Source organism: Pseudonaja textilis, chromosome 5, assembly GCF_049901715.1.
Source record: "Pseudonaja textilis isolate UNSWEBS1 chromosome 5, rPseTex1.2, whole genome shotgun sequence".
In the NCBI taxonomy this organism is placed as follows: Eukaryota; Metazoa; Chordata; class Lepidosauria; order Squamata; family Elapidae; genus Pseudonaja; species Pseudonaja textilis.
In genome coordinates this window covers 58,174,069-58,194,875 of record NC_141994.1, presented here as the reverse complement: position 1 = coordinate 58,194,875, position 20,807 = coordinate 58,174,069, and the positions used below count along the sequence as shown (strand labels likewise).

At 39.0% G+C, this 20,807-nt stretch overlaps 1 long non-coding RNA gene across 1 annotated transcript in view; it reads left to right on the top strand.

Annotated features, from left to right (window-relative positions):
- The window catches only part of LOC148125665 (uncharacterized), an 81,005-nt gene that overhangs the window by 37,897 nt on the left and 22,301 nt on the right, over positions 1 to 20,807 (top strand). Inside the window, exon 2 of the long non-coding RNA XR_015744013.1 lies at positions 9,569 to 9,692. This is a non-coding gene — a long non-coding RNA (uncharacterized LOC148125665). The remainder of the gene's footprint in view (positions 1 to 9,568; positions 9,693 to 20,807) is intronic.

The following is a 20,807-nucleotide window of genomic DNA, read 5'->3' as shown; positions in this document are numbered from 1 at the left end:
TTCATGCATGTAATATCTGCCTTCTCTTTCCTCTTAAATAAACAAATGTATTTAAATTTATTGAATATAATTTAAGGTTGGTTGCATAGTCAGCCTCATGTTTAGACTGGATTGTTATTATTAATTTACATTTATTGGCTGTCCAACTCCAGTGAACTCTGGGTAGTATACGAAACAAGGGAAAAAAAAAAAAAAAAAATTGAATCAGATAGACAGCCCAGATGAAAATAATCCAGCAGACAGCAAAAACAACAAAACAAAATAGAGGTCATTGAGCAAATCATAAATATCAAGTCCAGGCTTGGGACCAAAGCCAAGTTTTCAAAGCTTTCTAGGACTTTAGGAGAGAAGGCACCGTCCTTATTTCTGGGAGAGATGCTGTTGCAGAAAATAGGGGCTGTGCAACAAAGAAGACACACTTCCTCGGTCCCATAAGATGACAGTGTTTAAAGGAGGAGACTTGGAGTGCATCCACACTTCTGAATAGCAATAGCACTTATATACTGCTGTACTGTGCTTTATAGCAGTCTCTTAAGCGGTTTACAGAGTCAGAATATTTTAGCCCCCAACAATTTGGGTCCTAATTTTACCCACCTCGGATGGATGGAAGGCTGAGTCAACCTTGAGCCTGGTGAGATTTTAACTGTCAAATTGCAGATAGCTGGCAGTCAGCAGAAGTAGCCTGCAGTCCTGCACTCTAACCACTGTGCCACCACAGCTCAATGCATTGGGTAGGCAGATACAGTTGAAGACAAGTGGTGTCTCATATATCAAGGCCTTATGCTATACAGTACAGAACTTCAGAGGTAATAATAATAACAACCAGCATCTGGAATTGCATTGGAACCCAACTGGAAACCAATGCAGCTTGGATAGCAATTGTGATGTATGGGCACATTGAGAAATGCCTGTTACAGCTCATGCTGCTGAATGTTGAACAAGCTTGTGGTTGGTCTTCAAGGACAGTCCCACATAGCATGCATTGCAATAATCCAGTTGTGATCCCCACCAGGATATGAGTGACTGTCTGAAGGGCCTCCCAATTCAAGAACTGGTACAACTGGTGCACAAGATGAACCTTTGTAAAGGCACTCCTGACCATAGCTGCTAGGTGCAAGTCTAGGAGGGCACCCAAATTGCACACCAGTCTTGACTGGAAGAATGCATCCCCATCCAAGTCCAAAGATGGTGATATTCCCAACCCAGTGTGTTCAAACAGTCACCCAATCTTATTAGGATTGAACTGAAATCTCTTCTGCCCCATTCCAGATCTGAACAGCTTCTAGATCTTGTGGCTTTCACCTAAAAAAAGAATCCGACAAAGTCCCACTCATTACTTTTAGAGAATATACAAGAATTGACAAATAGTAATAAATTAGAACTATTGGTTAAGAAAAACACACAGCACAAATCAAGGATAAGCAATCAAGCACAGTATCTTTGCAATTAGGAAGTAACAGATGGAAGTAAAGACATGTAAGTTTTTTCAAGCGTGAAACATCCAAAACATTAAAGCATCCTTGACTTTCATGCTGGCTGATAATAATTGCTTGTCCATGTTATTTCCTCTGTGATTACATGAAACTAGTTTGATGTTACATTCTTCCAATTTTTGGTTTGTTTTAGCTTCTTGGACTTAGCTACAAGCCTGAGATTCTTGACTTCCCATCAGGTCTGACTCTATTTAGAGATCAGCTGAAATGCTGCTGTTGATTAACAGCAAAAGATGTCAAAATAATGCTATAGGGATCCCTTTCAAAGTGAAAAAAAGAACACCTACCCGTTCTCCTGCCTCCACAGTAGAATGCCAAAGTGCACATAATAATAACAATAAACAGATGCAAGCACTGGTAACTCTCATTGCCCTACTATTTCTTTTATGCAAAATGGCATTCTTAGCTACAGTATGTTCTCTGGAACAACTTTTACATTTAAGAACATTATTAATTCTTATTGAACACCTCAGGTGTTCCACATTTCATAAGTGGGAAATGCTGTGAAATACTTCAGTCTTTGCATAAGTGGGATGTAGGCTGCCTTTCTTATCAGAGTTAGTATTGTAAATAGTTGTATTAAAAACTTAGAGCAGTGGCCCCCAAACTTTTGGGCACCAGGGACCGGTTCCGTGGACAGAGTTTTTACCATGGACCGGAGGGAGTGTGGTTTCGCATGCTGCCCGTGTCAACTCTGAAGCAAACCTGGCTGAAGCCATTTTGTGCTGCCTCATAGTTGCCATGAAGCCTGAGAAGGGGAAGGGAGGGGGAAGTAGATAGCCCAGCTAACAATCAAAACCACTGGTGTCAAACTCGCTTTGTCACGTTGCTGTCACATGACATCTTGTGACCAGAAGTGGTATTCAGCAGGTTCTGCCCAGTTCTGGAGAACTGGTAGTGGAAATTTTGAGTAGTTTGGAGAACCAGCAAATGCCACCTCTGACTAGATATTTTACAATATCCTTCCCCTGCCACGCCCACCAAGCCACGCCCACAGAACCAGTAGTAAAAATTTTTGAATCCCACCACTGATTGTGACGTTTTTTCCCTTCATGGAGCTGGGGCGGGCACGGCCTGCATGTGATGCATTCAGCCCACGGGCCACCAGTTTGACATCCCTGGTTAAAACAAAAAATTTTCCTGTGGGAACCTAGGTCATCATAACAGATGGCTGTTGAAGGAGGAGAGAAGCCTGCCAGCTATATTCATTGGATAATGTGACTGGTGACACCTGGGAGGAGGGATTCTTATTCTTTTAATTAGGGGGAACTTTTAGAGTTGATTTTCACTGGCTGTGCTGATCTGATCTATGCAATAAACATGTTCTTTGAGGAATCTACCTGCCTTGGAGTTCTGCTTTCAATGAGTGCGTTACTTGGAATGCTGACAGCATGCATCCTGCGAATGGGGCTTCGCTTGTTTGCGTGGCCTGGTTTTTGGCATGTCCTAGCCCAGACTGGGGGTTGGGTACCCCTGACTGAAAGAACCCCAATGTCTAATTTGACATCAAGTTCCCAAAGAGTAACAAGTGTATGGACAGAGAGTTCTCATTTGTTCCACTTAGGGCTCAAACACAAGACAGATTGCTCTGCCCCAATATCCTAGTGTTTCTCGTACAACTTTAGAAAGGTTCCTAAAGCAAAGGGTGAAGGGGAGAGATTCAGCCGCGAAGGAACATTCATCCTCTTCATTAAACCTCTGATAACTATTAGGTTATCCAGGAAAACAAATACTGCCACAAAATAGCCCCCAAGGCTTTGCAAAAAGGAGAGATTAGGACTCTTGCCAAGAACGTTCTTTTTTTCTCCCGTAGGAAAAACTTCAATTTTTTAAAAAAATCTAAACAAATTAAAAAGTTAAGTGCCTCTTTGACCCAAACATTCCCTCAAAAACATTGCTTTTCCTTTCAGTTTCACAGTTCTGGGAAGCCTTTAGGACCTGGGGGCCCAATGCATTTTTAAAATAAACCACACAAAGTTTCATAAAAAGGAAATGAAAAATGCATAAGAGCAAAAAATGCAGTTTCTCCAGTATGAATCATTTTAAAACTAGGCAATTTCAGATCTTTCAAGAGTTATCTGTGTAGTCAACCTTGGCTAAGTAGTATTGTTTCTCATTATGAACCAGAGCATGAAATAAGGTGACAACTATTCTTTTATAAAAAAACTGATACTAGAGGTTTCTGAAGGATTCCTCTGCAAAACAAAACAAGCTAACAAACAAACAAAACACTCACAAAAAAAAGAGACATACAGACACGAATTATTATACCAAATCAATGTTTGGATGCTAAACACAAGAGTTTTGTTTCTTTAATAATAGAGAATGAATTAGTTATTTATTTAGATAGATTTATTTTAAATCGAGGAAATAGGGTTACCTATATTCTCATTGAGACAGTCCCCTTTACTTTTTCTTGCTGGCTGGTTATGAGAGTAAAACACAGGTAGTCTTTAACTTGCAACTGTTTGTTCAGTGATGGTTCTACGTTACAAGGTTTGAAACTTCAAAATACAATTTATTCTACCTGTTTTGCAAATTCTTTAGTTCGTCCATGAAGTCCAAAAGGTTATAGTTATACATTTCCTCATGCCAGGGCTTAATCCCGCATCGTAAAATTTATTCAGATCACATACTGAAACACTTTCCTTTCTAATTTATGAATGCTGGGCGGTACTGTGTGCTGAAATTCATCTACAGCTCGCAAATCAAAATGGGCATCTCATATTTATTTTGTTCACTTAAAAAGTAGAAAATCAAAGTGGGCTGTGGCAGAATGTCAGAGGATGAAAGATTAAACACGGTGGTTATTTTAACTATTTGTCAGTTCTGAGACTCTCAGTACTTGAATAAGTGACATGACGTTTACACCTTAAGTTTAATTACTTGGCACAATCAATTATTTTAAATATACTTCAAATAATATTCTGCATTAATATGTCAGGCACCTTTCCTATTTCGGCAGGGAATAAAATAACAAAGCACAATTCATATTTTGAGGAACTCCAGTTATACAAGAAGGAAATGTCCTCCTACTCCAAGTGCATAACTTTTTTATGGTATATAAATTATCTAGCAATAACAATAGCAATAGCACTTATATACCACTTCACAGTGCTTTACAGCTCTCTCTAAGTGGTTTTCAGAGTTAGCATATTGACCCCAACAATCTGGATCCTCATTTTACTGATCTTGGATGGATGGAAGGCTGCGTCAACCTTGAGCTGGTGAGAATTGAACTTCTGACAATCGGCAGAATTAGACTGCAATACTGCACTCTAACCTATGCACCACCACAGCTCTTAGACTACATCTAGACTACAATAGTGTAAATTTCAGACAGTACTTCTGGTGAATGGGATTATTCTTCCCTTAAAATAATTAGATGAGGAAGATAGATTATAAGGCAAGTCCAGTTTTGATGATAGTTCTTGACATAATATGTCTGATGAAGATTGGAAAAGATTACAAGATTTTCTTTGACTTCATTGATATAAGACCTGGCATACAATCAAGGAGAAGAATTTTGATCTCTCATCCTTTGTTATCTGATGCACTAAAAGTAAGTGGAAAAAGAGGGCTTGTGATGACCCGGGGCATGGAACAAAAGCAACACAGTCAGATAAGCAATAGGAGTACCAATATTATCTCCAAGTTTGCCCCCAATGTCCAGGTTACCTTCGGGCTGGAAAAAAAACTCTCCCAGGAACAGCCTTTGACTTTAGAAAATTCAGTCCAAAACAAGGTACACACAAACTATAACTTAAAATCCAAACAAACCAAACTGAAGTAATTAATTTGGCAGGGCAGGAGCAGGAATTTCAAACTTGAAAGCATGGCAAAACTCACACAATTGGGAAGATGCCAAGAACACGGATAAGCAATGACAATGACAATACAAGATAAAGTCACGTTTGCTCCCAACAGCTTGCTGCACGCAGCTTGCCTTTTTAATACACTGTATTCCCAGCTGCAGCTAATGAAGGGAATCAGGGCCCTTTCCTCCCCCATAAGCCACGCAACCCACGTTGGTCTCTTCTCTGTTTCTCCCTGCATGCCCTAGGATGAAGTGGGGGTGGGCCTGGGTCTTCCTCTGAGTTTCCTCTCCCTTGTTCTACCTCTTCCCTGCTCTGCCTAGCTGGACTTTGCCCTTCCCCAGTTTCTTCCACAGCCAACAGAGCCACCATCCCATTCCCTGTCAGCTGTTCAGCTTCCTCCTCTGAGTCAGATTCTGACAGGGGCATGATAGGGCTCAGTTAAATAGAAACTTTTGGGAAGGAATCCAAAGTAATAAGTAATCCAGTAGCAAGATAAACCTGGGGAAAGGATTTCCCACTGAATAGAACAGAGAAAGGTGTGAAACTGAAAAGGGATATGATGAAAGAAGTAGTTTCCAATTTTTAGAGGCCTTGGTAGTATTCTACCAGCCAGTACTCTAATGCATTCTAGACCATTCTAAGGGAGGCCACCCAGGGGTGGGATTCTAACAGTTCGCACCTGTTCGCTAGAACCAGTTGTTAACATTCTAAGCAGTTCAGAGAACTGGTGGTTAGAAGAAATTACTGGCCTACTGGCCAGTACTGGCTACTGGCTTACTGGAATTACACCAGTAAGGAAGGCAGGAAGGAAACATTCTGGTGTTGCTTACAGAAACTGCCTCTCCGTTAACCCTTATTACATTCTTGGCAGGACTACATTTCCTGTCTCAGGAACTTCTCTGGAGTTTTTTTTTCTTCCTTTGCTGGTACTTTGCTTGTGTGGAGTGACCATTTAAAGTTACAATGGCACTGAAAAAAGTGACTTATGACCATTTTTCACACTTACGATTGTTGCAGCATCCCCACAGTCATGAGAGGCCAGGCGAGGACATGCATGCCTCGATGTGAGTGATATTGAGTTGGCCACACCCAGCCAATAACATGACCACCAAACCATGTCCACCCAGTCACATGACCACCAACCCATGCCCACCACCTAAGCCACGTCCACAGAACTGGTTGTTAAAAATTTAGAATCCCACCCCTGAGGCCACCATTTTAACTTATCTGTCTCTAAGTGAACAACAATCTGATTGTCATCTGTAGGATACTCTTGGGCTGAAAAAAAAGATGTTTTAGCCCAGAGACCTGCTAATTTCCCAAAGCTAGTCTTTGTCTGAAAAAGTGAGAGGTTTCTGTGAAGCCATATAATATAAAGGGTTATTAACAAAATAATGTGTTGTGTAAAGGATGGAATTAATTCATTTATCCCACAGTTTATGATGTCACAAGAATATCAATAAGTAGAGATTCTCCCTGTCAGATAGGAGTCCTATTAATGGAAGGACAAGTTATGCAAGATAACGTCAAAGAGGTAAGGTTGACAATGAAAGAGGACATGACAATAAAGATAATATCTGCAAATTGTGCTCAAGAAACCAATCTAAGGGCAAAATTAGCTTTTACTTTCTGCTTTCCTCTTGCATGTTTCTAACCAGATTCTTAGGTCAACCATGATTGCCCTTCTAAATCCTCTGTAGAATCAAGAGGTTGGTGACTGTTGGAGGAAAGTATCTCCTCAAGAGATTTGCCAAACTGTTATTTTTCATTAGCAGAAAAAGACACCAACTTTCTCCCATTTGTTTTAGGATTTACAGAGATTTTTTTTAAACACCTTGATGTGAGAAATTGTTGGGAGTTGGAGAAAGCTGAAGGAAATCCACTTAACAGATTATTTCTTAAATGTCAATTTGGCCTAAATAGGGGAAGATAGAGGGATAGAGGCAATTATTGAGTGGATTAAAAATGTGATAAGATCAATAAGCAGAATTTCAGGGAAGATTGCAGGATGCATAAATACAGTCCTCAATTTACGACCACAAAATTTATATTGCTAAGTGAGAAATTAGTTAAGCGAGTTTAATCCCATTTTATGACTTTTCTCACCGCATTTGTTAAATGAGTCAATGCAGATCTTAAAACAGTGACACAGTTGTTAAATGAATCTGGCTTTCCCATTGACTTTGTTTGCAAAAAGTGACCAAATGACTTCAGGACACAGCAACCATCATAAATGTGAGTCAGTTCTCAAGCATTGTTTTGACCCAGGCTTTGTAAATCGTAATCTATCACAAACTTGTTTTAAAAGCAAAACCTATTTTATTGCAATGCTGGGAATTGTTTTCATTCCCAGCCGGAACTAATCTTAAACATTCCCCCAAGATAAGCACACACTTTTCATTTCTGTGGAATACTGCCAAAAACAGAAGTATCCAATTAACTATAAAAGAAACCAACCGAAGTACAAGAAAAAACCAACCAAAGTACACAGAGCTTTAAGGATGACTCGGAACAGATTGAATTACTTTGCTTCCTGCAAAGGTTTCGTCATTTAGGCCTAACTTTTATCCCTTATGGGACAGGCAATCACTTCCCAGCCTTACACCTGAGTTGCCCCTGCTCCTTCTACTGCTCTCTCCTTCTAGCAGCCCTGCACACACAGGCACTGGGAAGAAGCTTCGCTGCTTCCAGATTCCAAAGGCTCCAAAGGCAGCACCCCACTCCCAGATGGACCCTGGCCCCATCCCTGCATCAAATGCAGGACCCTCATCTGAGTCTTCTCCAGACTGATTCCCTTTCTTCCCCACTGTCCGATTCTGCTGCCGTCTGCACCAGCTGCCGGTGAACCACAACAAGCATCCAAATGTAAATTACATGACCATGAGGATTCTGCAATGGTCATAAGTGTGAAAAATGATAATATCGTCACTTTTTTTCTGTGCTGTTGTTACTTCAAACTGTCACTAAATGAACTGTTGTAAGTGGAGGGCTACCTGTCTCAATTCCACATTGAAATTATTACTTCTTTTATTAATACATTAGATTAGACTACAATATAGAACAATTAAGGTTCTCAAAGCTTTACCTGATAGACATATTTTATAAAAGAGAGCTCCCAAATAATTATTACCTGTGTTTCACTTTGGATGGTTAGTTGATTCAATTTGTTTTATTAATTACAATTTATGAAAACTGTTAATGTAGTTTTACGATGACGGGTTGTCTTGCAGCACTGGCTACAGAAATTTCTAGAAGTTTCTAGAAGGGAAGTAGTCCTACATATACTGTTTTCATGCTTATTAGTGCAGAAACTTAATTAGCTAAATAGGTAAGTGTTTAAGCAAGATCTGCTTATCTAGCTGAGGTTTGCTTGGTAAGCTATATGCTATTAGGCCCAACAGATTATCTCTAAACTGTACCTCATTTTTCTTGGTTGGAAAATTCTGGCTGTGATTGCAGAACCAAGGTTTAGAATTTAGGTCTCATCAATAAGGATTGGTTCTTTGGGAAACATCCAGACAGGCAAGGAGGAGGAATCAAGTTGGGAATTGGTTTTGAATGATCATGCAGCTGCAAGAGATCCAGAGTTAAACACTCTTCCCCCTCAAATTCCATGAAACCTTATTTATTTATTCACAAGAGAAAGCAATCAGTCTGGGGAGATTCTTGTATCTATCTATCTATCTATCTATCTATCTATCTATCTATCTATCTATCTATCTATCTATCTATCATCTATCTATCTATCTAATTTATTGATTAGTCCTTGGGCCATATCAAAGTGCAGAGTTACAGAAACAAATTATTACCAAAATTTGATAAAAGCAATTTAAAATGGAATTGGAATAAAACACAGTCTAAAATGAAATGAGGCAAAACCCATTTAACAAATTTATGCATTGCTCAGCAACATAAATTTTGGAGTCACTTGTGATCATAAGTCGAGGACTACCTGTATTGTAGGGAGAATATAATAAAGTAGTCAACTTGAACCCTCCACATGTGGATCTGGTTGCTTGCTCCTAACAGATTCACCATTTCAACCAAATGGCAGGGCACAGGCTCAAACCAATATGAAGCTGAAGAAGATGCCGGAAGGAGGGTGATGAGTAAATGATATGGCTCAAAGTAAATAACTTGTTACTGGGTAGTTTGTGTGAGTATACAGCAGCTTCCAGAGAGGCTTAGCAGGTAAGGTGTTGATATGGGTTGGAATAATGCACTTGTGCTTAATATATATATATATATATTTGACAGGAGGAGTTAAATGGTGTTTCCCAATCTGTAACAGACTGGGGGAATATCCTTGACAGACAGGAGGAGGAGGCACAACCTCAGCTAGGGCAATTGTCAGACAAGAGACCTGTCAGCCCACAGAGAGGTGAGTATCTTAGAACTTCTAAGTTCTCTAGTTTCCTGGAAAGTTTAAAGAAGGGGGAAGAAATATGCTCTGGTTTAGGTTGTGTGGTGACTCACATACTTCCTGGTGAAAAATATATTTTACTTAGAAAAAGGGTGGAATCGATCTAAATGTAAATTCAAAAATGGCTTGAGGAGTATTAAGAAAATGTCAAACTTCATAGAAGAGGAAGAAAGATGCATATTATGTGATTGATGCATATTATATAATTTTGGTGATTAATAGTGCCTATAATTGTCTGGTATAGATAAATGTTTATGGTTCAACTAGTTATATTGTTTTCAATCAATTTGCAAATCTTTTTGATTTACAGGGGGACCAATTAATTGTAACTGGGGATTTTAATTCATCTTTGGAACTAATGAATGGAAATATCGATTACATACTAGCTGGGTACCTGTGCTTTGTATGAAACTATGTGATTGGGCTTAGTTTTGGGGGAGGAAAATAAGGGAAAAAAATTCTGCCTCTGTCTACCAGCATCCATCTGTATTCATCTGGCTAGTGTCCTGTCAGTGTGTGAGAGACTTGAGGGCTGTTTGGAAACTGAAGTAGTATTTGCTCTGTGAGCAAGAAGGAGACAGCAAGGAGTCTGGGCGTGGCTTAGCTCAACTGTTCTGTACTAAAGCTGCTTGGTACTATGAAACTAAAACTGAAACTCCTCTCCTTTGCTTGTGTTTTGCATTTAGAACAGATTTCTTTTCAGGTGGGGAGTAGAACTCCTTAGCATCAGAACATGTTAATAATAATATATGAAATACTAATACTCTGATGGTCATTTTGAAAAATTCTTTCTTAGTGAGCTAATACAAGTCAAGAGGAACATAGGTGCCAAATTTCAAGTTTGTAGGCTTTATGGTTCTGGAGATTTTGTGATGATGTGTGAGTGGTAATTTGTCTGTCTATCTATCTATCTATCTATCTATCTATCTATCTATCTATCTATCTATCTATCTATCTATCTACATATATTCTTAAGTTTTCGTGGGTATTTATATGTATGGTATTCAGCTTTGTTTGGGTATTTTCCCATATCATTATAGTTGTGTTTTTAAAGTTGTAGCAACGTTTTGGCAGAATCTCATCTGCCATCATCAGGCTTCTGTATTGTGTTCATCTGTGACTCACAGACAAACACAATACAGAAGCCTGATGATGGCAGATGAGATTCTGCCGAAACGTTGCTACAACTTTAAAAGCACAACTACAATGACGTGGGAAAATACCCGAACAAAGCTGAATTCCATATATTTATAAATATATGTCTACACACCTACTTATGCAGTCATCTATGTAACAATAAAGCAGTAATGATCAATAAATAAATTGTCAGTTTGCAGGCAATAACAAAATAGCAATCTCAGCCTATGTCCCAAGAAACAATAAAACCATACTGGTAGTCCTTGGCTTACATCCTTAACAGAGCCTGCCCATGTCATGGACTTAATTTTGTGACCTTTTTTGTGGTACTCTTTAAGAAATCATTGCAGTCATTAAGCAAACCCATTGTTTGCTATGGGGCCACATCTTTGCTGAAAATTGGAACACAAATGGTGGTTTTTAGCAAAAAATATAAATCATGATTACATGACCCCAGGATGTTGCAAATGTCCGAAAAACAGTCATATGACTGTGGAGGTGGGAGTGGAGAGGGACAGTTATTGGAACTTCAGAACTGGATTGAAAATTCCTTGAGGGGTAGTAGTTCAGCATAGCAATAGCAATAACAGCAATAACAACAATAATAATAGCATTTAGATTATATATGCTCCATAATTATGTGGTATGTGAATTTTGTTGTATGTATACTGTGTCTATACGTACAATGACAATAAATCATTCAAATTTAACACTTTACAGCACTTTCTGCACAGTTTATAATATCAACAATGTCAGCCCCCAGCAATTTGTCTCCGCATTTTACCGGAGTCTGAAGAATGGAAGTCTGAGTCAATCTTGATCAAACATCAGGATTGAACTCCTGGCTGTGGGCAGAGTCAGCCTGCAATACTCCATGCTAACCACTGTAGCACCATGGCTCCTAACTTTTGGTCATAACTTTGACTGGTTGCTAAAATCCTCTGATTCCCAACTATCTTTAAGGAGGCTCCTGTCATCCAGAACTGCCCATTTTGTTCTTATACTCAATTTTATTGAACAAATGTAAGTGAAAAATGAAACACATTGCGGCAACCATTCTTTCACGTCTACACTGATGAACATAGCACCTCTACAGAACTGCCAGTGAAACAAGCCTGCACAGACAACAGGGGGAAGATTTAGTAGCAGCTTGTTTAATCTTGACAAAGACAACTGCCTTAACAATTTAAAATATTCATACTTTTGGCATGATGTGAATTCTTCTGTCAAATGTTTTGCGCAATTTCCAGATGGATAGGCCTTGCAGTAAAAATGTAAAAAAGAGGCATACTGTTTATGGAAGTGTCAGATGATCTTGTTGAAGACTCTAAACATTTCAATTGTGGCAAGATGACAGAGTGAGAATTAAATATTTGGGATATGCTTGAAGGCTTCTAGACAGTATCTATAACCCTGCCAAACCCTGCAGAACATTTGAAAGAGGACATTCTTTAAAATGAAATTATTCAGGTACACATTATACAACACTTACAGTGCCAGCAACTCTTTTTCTTTTTTCTTTGGTTAAAGGCTTTCTTTTTGAAATATTTCTTGTTAACATTTTTAAGAGTGACAAAGTTGAAAGACCCCATTATTGTGCATGGCTCCAAGGACGTAGTAAATTGCTTGTATGTGAGAGTGAATTTCTAATCAACAAAATTCTTCAAAATGATAGATATCCCCACATTTTCTCCTCCCTAATCTTTCACTGACCCTGCATAACTGGTTGGTAATGAAGCTGGAGATAGCCAACTCTAAACATTTAGATGTAATTAAAAAAGAAGATATATTGAATAATTAGTCAAGGTATAGCCAACACACAACCAATATAATCAAAATAAATTGATTTAACATTTTTCTTTTCAGGTTTTGCAGTACTTCAAATAAAATGTTCTATGTTAAGTTAGAAAAAATGATCAAGTTAAATATATGAAAATAAACATTGTCAGTATATTCATTATTCATTGTTTAGGGAAATTTTGAGCACACATATTTTCTTTAGCAACACTGGCATACATTTAATATTGAGTCCATGTATAAATTCTTGGGATTACATGTTCCATTCTGAAAGGATTCACTTTCAATTTAAATATTTTTGAAGCCACCATGTCTGTGTACCAAACCTTCTGCTATTGAATGCTATTCTGCAACATGTCCAGTCAGCAAATGGACAGCTGTATTTTCTACCAAGGATCTTCAGCCAGCAAATGGTCAGCAAAGGGACAGCTGTAGTTTCCAAATAGGCTTCAAGATTAGCCCCATACTTTCCCAATTTAGCAAGTTTAAGATGTGTGAATTTTAACTCCTAGAATTCTCTAGCTGGCAGAAACATTGCCATATATCTCACTGCAAAATTCAGATAATAAAGGTCTTGAATCACTTTTGTAAAATCTAATGGCTCAGAAAAGATCATAATTCACAGTGGCACACCAGCCAATGCTTCCATCTTTGAAAGAGGTCACAGTCTTCCTTTCTTTAAGTGGTCATTTTCTCGACCCAGATTTTATGGACAACTTTTGGTTGCCGCCTTCCTCACCATTCAGCTCAAAAATTCTTTTGAGGATGATAAAGTCATAAAGTTTCTCTTTAATTCAGAACATCCATATTATATTGGGAGCTCACATCCATTTATATGGTGCTAAAGTGTCACCTTTGAACTACGGTGCTGGAGAAGACTCCTGCGAGTCCCTTGGACTGTGAGGTGATTAAACTGGTCAGTCCTAGAGGAGATCATCCCTGACTGCTCTTTAGAAGGCCAGACCTGAAGATGAAATTCAAATACTTTGGCCATCTAATGAGAAGGAAGGACTCACTGGAGAAGAGCATGATGCTGGGAAAGATTGAGGGCAATAGAAGAAGGGGACGGCAGAGAATGAGGTGGCTGGATTATGTAACATCATCAGTGCACTGATGATGTTACCTAGTTAAGGTAATGAAACGTCTGCAAGAAAACAACCCAGCTCAGAGAGCACCAAGGAACCCTCATCTTTAGTTATTTCTAAATTCAAACTTAACAACCCTTATTCTTCCCAACAGAATTTTTACTACACAGGACAAGATAATTTGGAGGAGAAAAAAAATCTAATATGTTATTATCTTATATACTTAAACTAAAACAAGTTAAGCTACATAACATTGTACCATCTTTTAGAAGTCAGCAACTCAAAGAACAATAACAATTTGACAAATGGTGTGAGCTCTCTTTATTTTGTGGCAGGGCTACTATAACAATTTATTGTTAGACTCCTTTGAACTTGGTTTACAACTTATGCACTTTGCACAAGAACCTTCTCAGATTCTCCTATATAGATGATTCTCACTTAAAGATAACTCATTCAGTGACTATTCAAACTTGTGACAGTGCTGAACGAATGGTACTGACAACCAGTTCTGAAAGTTTTGGCTGCCCTTGTAGTCCTTATAGTCACATGATAATGATTTGCAATGTCATGTCCAGCTTCCCACAAGCAAAGTCCACAATGAAGCTGTCAGGAAGTCAGAAGTTGCAGTCACATCTTGAAGTCCTCCCTTAATAACCCACAAAGATTCAATTAACAATGGTAGCTATGGACTACAACTCAAAGAAGTAGTGCAAGATCAGAAGACGTGAAGAGATGTGGCCCAAACAATTGCCAACAGTTGGACACAACTAATTGGATAATGGCATCAATAAGAGGGGACTGCAGAAACTGGCATCACTGAGCAGCATAATCACGGGATACCACTGTCAACTCGTAAATCATTCCTGGACTCCTTTTGAGTTGTCATAGGGCGGGGGCAAGACCTGAAGGAGCAGCAAGGCAATCAAAACCATAAGTACATTCCACACATTACCAAGGCTGTATCCCAGGTTCCTGATCCAGTTGGAGGGGTGTGATCTCTAGAGCCTGCGAAAGTCCTCTGCTGGAGAACGTGATTTATGACATACCAGCCTTGACAGTGCTCTGGTTGGGGAATGTGATTTATAACACACCCAGGGGGGAGGGGGGAAACAGGGTTATAGGTGCACCATAAATTACTTGAGTCAGAGCTGGTTTCATTAGGATAAGTGTTGACATGTTGCTCCTAATAAATAATTGGATTTCTTTTGAAGTTTGGTTCAAGGCTCATGATTTGATCATGATTTGATTAGAGCATTTGTCAGAACCCTGACAACCACACTATATAATGGCAGCACTTAGGGTATTCAAATCCCAATGATTATAATTAAGGAAGGACTATCTGTACAGTAGCTCCATTCACTGAAGGATCCTTCACTACTTCCACATAAGAGAAAGAGCCTTACATAAATATTTGAGTTTGGTCTTTAGAGCTTTGTGGGACAACACTATCTTTTGTTTCTTCTCTTACTTCTTCCATATATATCCTGGGTGAGTCATACAGCCTTATTTTAAATTTGTTGTTTTTCCCTTTAGCTAAGCACTTTTCAGGATCCGTTTCTTAGAAGTCCAGCATAAATCTTTGTTTAGTCTTTGAATCACATCCAAGTTAACAGGGCAAAGAAAGGGTTAGCAAACATATTTATTTCAGTTAAATGTACAGATGTAGTTGACCATGGCTTGTACGATACTGCAAAACCTGATCTTTTACCAATTAGGTAACACACTGACATTTATATTTTATTATTTATGGATTTTTTATTTAATTGATTTTTAAAAAAACTGGCAATGTTGGTAGGAATGATATTACATATTTAATTGGTTTTGTTGCTTTATTGATTGTGGACTCAGTTGTCTTTATTATGTTTTATAACTTCATTGGGTAAACTATATTTACTGAATGTCTTTGACATTTTGATATATTTATTATTTTGAATTGATTGTTTTTATGTGCCATATAGAAAGTCAAATTGTAAATTAATATTAGTACTTAAAAACTTAACAAGAAGAGATCGAAGGATCTGGATATGCTTAGTTTTTTAGAAAAGATATCTGAAAGGAGATTTAGAACTTTACAAAGATAAAATTTTACAAAGTCCGGATCTTTTCTTTATTGATTCAGAATTCAACTGGATAAATTCAATTTCTTACAACTGGTTTGTACTCTAAGATCTGCTTTTTGGGGAATCAGGTATCATTAGTTTCAATTTTACAAAATGTATAAAGACTTCTGCGGCATGGTGGCTTAGAGGTAGAGCTCTCACCTCACAATCAGGAGGTTGTGAGTTCAATCCTCTGTAGAGGTAGATATTTCTCTCTCTGGGTGCAAAGAGAAAATATCTGCTATGCCTTCTCATAGGCATCACGAAATGCATCTAGCCAGTAAATGTTCAGCTCCATTCAGTCACTGTGACTCTGCTCCAATGCAAGGGATAATAGCAGGAGTGTCAAGCTCAAGTCCTAGGGGCCAGGACTTGACTAGATATGGCCCAAGGGACTGCCCTGGAAACAGCAAAGGACCAGTCCACGGTGCCTCTGCCAGTAAAAACAGAGCTCAGGAAGACTGCGCATGCCGCCCCCGAGTTCCATTTTTGCTGGCAGAGGATTGCAGGAGTCAGTTGCAGCCAAAAATGGAGCTCGGGAGCCCATTTTCACTGGCATAGACCTCGGATTACCAAAGGTGCCCTCAACACGAGTGGTGTCATGCTGACCATGCCCACCCTGGCCATACCCACCCTGGCCCTCCAAGGTCAAACACAACCCTGATGCGGTCCTCAAAGAAATTGAGTTTGACACCCTCCCCCCAAATTATAGGTTTTTTTAAAAAAGTTGTATAAACACTTAATGCCTGCATAGGAATGTTCTCAAATTCAATTCTATAATGAGAAATGGATATTTGAAGTTCTATGTGAACCAGAAATTAGTCTGAATCAGGGGACGTTCAACCCTTGATTGAAAAAGATTTGAACCTACAACTTCAAGGAGTTTGTTCAAATCCAAAGCCATCATGAAAGACTTTTATTTCAAAGAGTGTATTGTGGAAGGTAGGGAAAAAAGTACTTTTCAGCAGGGGGATGTCTTCATGAGCACATGTTACAATTCAACAAAGAAGACCGTTGCTATATAATTAAAATGAGTGAACAGCTCATTTTATCATTGCAAATGCAGACTTACCCTAGATATTATGGGCTGGAACATACACATTTACAATAAAAGTAGGTCAAGAAACAATGCTTTGAATTCTACCCAATTCAAAGGGGTGGGGAACAAATTGTCATCAGTACTGGCCTTCTTTTATAATTAGTTATCTTGCTAGTGAGGATTATTTGTTCATTTTAACCAACTTCTTATAAGTTAAGTTATCGTTTGAAATATGCCTTGGATTTACACAAAAAAGCAAGTCAGAATCCACATTCACCAAAGGAGCACACAAAAGAAGAGTTTAAGTAATAATAATAGAATAACAGAGTTGGAAGAGATCTTGTAGGTCATCTAGTCCAACCCCCTGCCCAAGCAGGACACCCTATACCATTTCTGACAATCTCTTCTTGAAAGCTTCCAGTGATGAAGCTCCCACAACTTCTGAAGGCAAGCTGTTCCACTGGTTGATGGTTGCTTATTTCTAGGCTGAATCTCTCCTTGATCAGCTTCCAGCTATTATTCCTTGTCTGGCCTTCAGGTGTTTTGGAAAATAGCTTGACCCTCCCCTCTCTGTGACAGCCACTCAAATATTGAAACACTGCTATCATATCACCCCTGGTCCTTCTCTTCACTAGACTAGCCATGCCCAGTTCCTGTAATGGTTCTTCATATGTTTTAGCTTCTAGTCTCCTAATCATCTTTGTTGCTCTTATCTGCACTCTTTCTAGAGTTTCAACATCTTTTTTTTATAGTGCGGTGACAAAAACCGGATGCAGTATTCTAGGTGTGGTCTTACTAAGGCTTTATAAAGTGGTATAGAGTTACATAAAATAGGGGACAAATTAAGTAGAGTGAGAAGACACTAAATGGAAATGTTTTGAAAAAAGTGAGATCTTGTGATAGATTTTAAAAAGTCACAAAGGAAGTTTCAAATAAATTTATGATCTTTATATGATGAAAATGATATGAAAATGGAAACGGAACTGGCTAACCACCATAAATAGTGGCTTTGGGTCAAGCTGAAGAGAAGGGTTGAGTGACATACTCAGGGTTCTTACTCGGCCCAGTGTTGTTCAGTTTATTTATAAACATCTTGGATGAGGATGTATAAAAGAAGATTATCAGATGTCCATATGACACAAAGGAGAAGGTACAGGAACACTTAAAAAGAGAGGGTCGGGATTCCTAAACTGGGAGAGTGGATGGACGGCAGAAAGAATTTTAACAGGAAAAAAAAAAGCAAAGTGATACACTTGGATAGGACAAAAATCACAGATGCTGTTACTGGGATAACAAACTGAGGTAAACTGCAGCAGCAATTCTTTTGGAACTTAAATTTTCTAAGTTATAAAGCCAGACTTATGTATTCCAGAAATACAAAAATGAAACTCAATCAATACAACTTGTTAACTAATATTTGAGAATGAATATGTATGGATTTTCAATTAATAAGCATCTGACAATTTATGAGGAACAAATATATAGCACAAATAGCAAAAATATTGAAAGCTTCTATATAAATTGAGGTAAGAAGAAACTGCTCCCTCAGCATAGCAAAAGAAAAAGAAAAAGAAAGAAAGAAAGAAAGAGAAGATCCTAAGAAGGAATGATGGCAAATGATGCATAAGAGTGTTTGTCTGGCTCATGGAAACCTATGTTCACTTCATGTAGTCTTTGAGGTACAACTGCTCATTCAGCAACCATTCAAAATTGCAGTGGTGTTGAATGATTTATTGCTAGTTTGCAAAGTTGTACCCTTTCAGTGTCCTTGTGGTCATGTGATCGTGATCTGAGTGCTTAAATGCCAGTTTCATGATTAGGACATTGCAATGAGCTGCAGTCATGTGATCATCATTTGCAACTGTCCTTGCCAGCTTCCTACAAGTCAAATCAATGGGGAAATGTTCAGGCAAAGTTGCAAATTGCTCCTATGAGTGACCCCTGATGCTTTTTCTCCTGAGAATTCCCAGTCTGCAGCACCCCTTGTCCACCCACACTCTATAGGGAGTGCGCACCTGCAGCACACCTCACCTTCCCACATTCCCTAGTTGTCCCAAAGATGCTTTTTCCAAAAGGCAACTGGGCTTCCTTGATTTTTTTTCTTTTGAAAACGTTTTGTTACTCATCCAGTCTCTTTAGCCTGCACACATTCCATAACAATAGCAATAGCACTTAGACTTATATGCTGCTTTATAGTGCTTTACAGCCCTCTCTAAGCGGTTTACAGAATCAGCATATTTCCCCCAACAGTCTGGGCCCTCATTTTACCCACCTCGGAAGGATGGAAGGCTGAGTCAACCTTGAGCCAGTCAAGATTGAATTCTTAGCAGTCAGTAGTTGGCTTGACATGCAATACTGCACTCTAACCACTGCACCACTACTTCTCCATAGTACCTGCCTGCAGCAGTTACCACACTCCTGCCTGTAATTGACTTGGGCTTCACCATGTGAGAATAAATTGAGGGAATTATCTTACCTGGGCAGTTTCCATTCAAAATCTATGATGTTTTTTAAAATTATTATTTTGTTCCACAGGTCAACAATGATGTTTTCCCCACACAGGTGATAATGAACGTGTGCCTCTTGAAGAGTATTTCCCAAACAAAACAATTTCAATGCATGTTTATTAACACTGCAACAGTGTCAAAATATCAAGCACAAGCAATACCAAACAAATAAATATTTGCAGCTAGCTCAAACAGCAATAGCTGTTTCTATGGTGAAACAACTTATGGATTGTGAATTATTTTTGAAGCCAAAGACAAAGAGTTTGGTGTTCAGTGTGGTATACACTGGTACAATGTGGTATAAAGTCATTAACAGGCAGCTTTAACAGGCTTTGCTATAGAACCGTGATGGCACCTGTGCCAGAGGTGGCATGCAGAGCCCTCTCTGTTGGCATGCAAGCCGTCACTCCAGCTCAGCTCTGCTGAGCATGCACGTGCCTCCTGCCAGCCAGTTGGTCTTTGGGTCTCTGCCACGAATGCTTGGGAGGATGCAGAGAGCATGCGGGGGTGGGGTGCATGCAGGGGAGATGCATGCACATGCGGGGATGCACATGCATGCACAGGGGTGAGGGATGTGCACGCATTGAATTTGGGGATGCGTGCACGTGCTTTGGGCACTCAGTGCCGAAAAGGTTAACCATCCCTGCTATAGATGCATGTACATATTAAGTACTGTTTCTCTTTTTCTTGGCAAAGGTAATTACAGATGTTGAACTTATCTCCTGCTTATCATAATTTAGAAGGATGCTTGAAGTAATCCTTTTATTACTTATCTTTTACTTCTATGTCGATGAGCTTGAATATTTATTTTTCATTTTTAAAAAAGAAGATACATTCATGATTACTCTGGTAGGGCATCTTCAGCTGAGACTATGGAGATGAGTCTGGGGGTCTCCTTTCCCTCTTCCCATTGCTAGTAAAACTTCTCCTGGGGAAAATGTCTATGGGATTCTCAATTGTCCAGGTCATGGTTGTCCCAAAGGCACTTTTTCTAAAAGACAACTGAATTTTCTTGATTTGTTTTTCTTTTGAAAACATTTTGCTATTCATCCAAGAAACTTTTTTTTTAGTTCCTGGCTCTGCTCCATTTCCAGTGGGCATCACAAGAGTTTCTTCCAAGTGGGAAAAAGTATCTACAAATAAAATATTTGGTCTGATAATAGTTTTTCATCATGCACATTCTTGCCTCATTCTCCATATTGCCAGACAGATGTGCCACTACTGCTGCCCTTGGTTTGATTGAGGCGGCGGTGGGTTTCGTATAGTCAATAATTACAGGCAAATGCTAAATGGCAGCATTTGGTTGGGTCCTGTTTAGAGAAAGCAACAGCTGACGGCATTCATGTGAAACATTACAGGAGTGAGAGAGGGACTTGGCAGTGGAACAAGATGCTGCCCACTTTGTACAA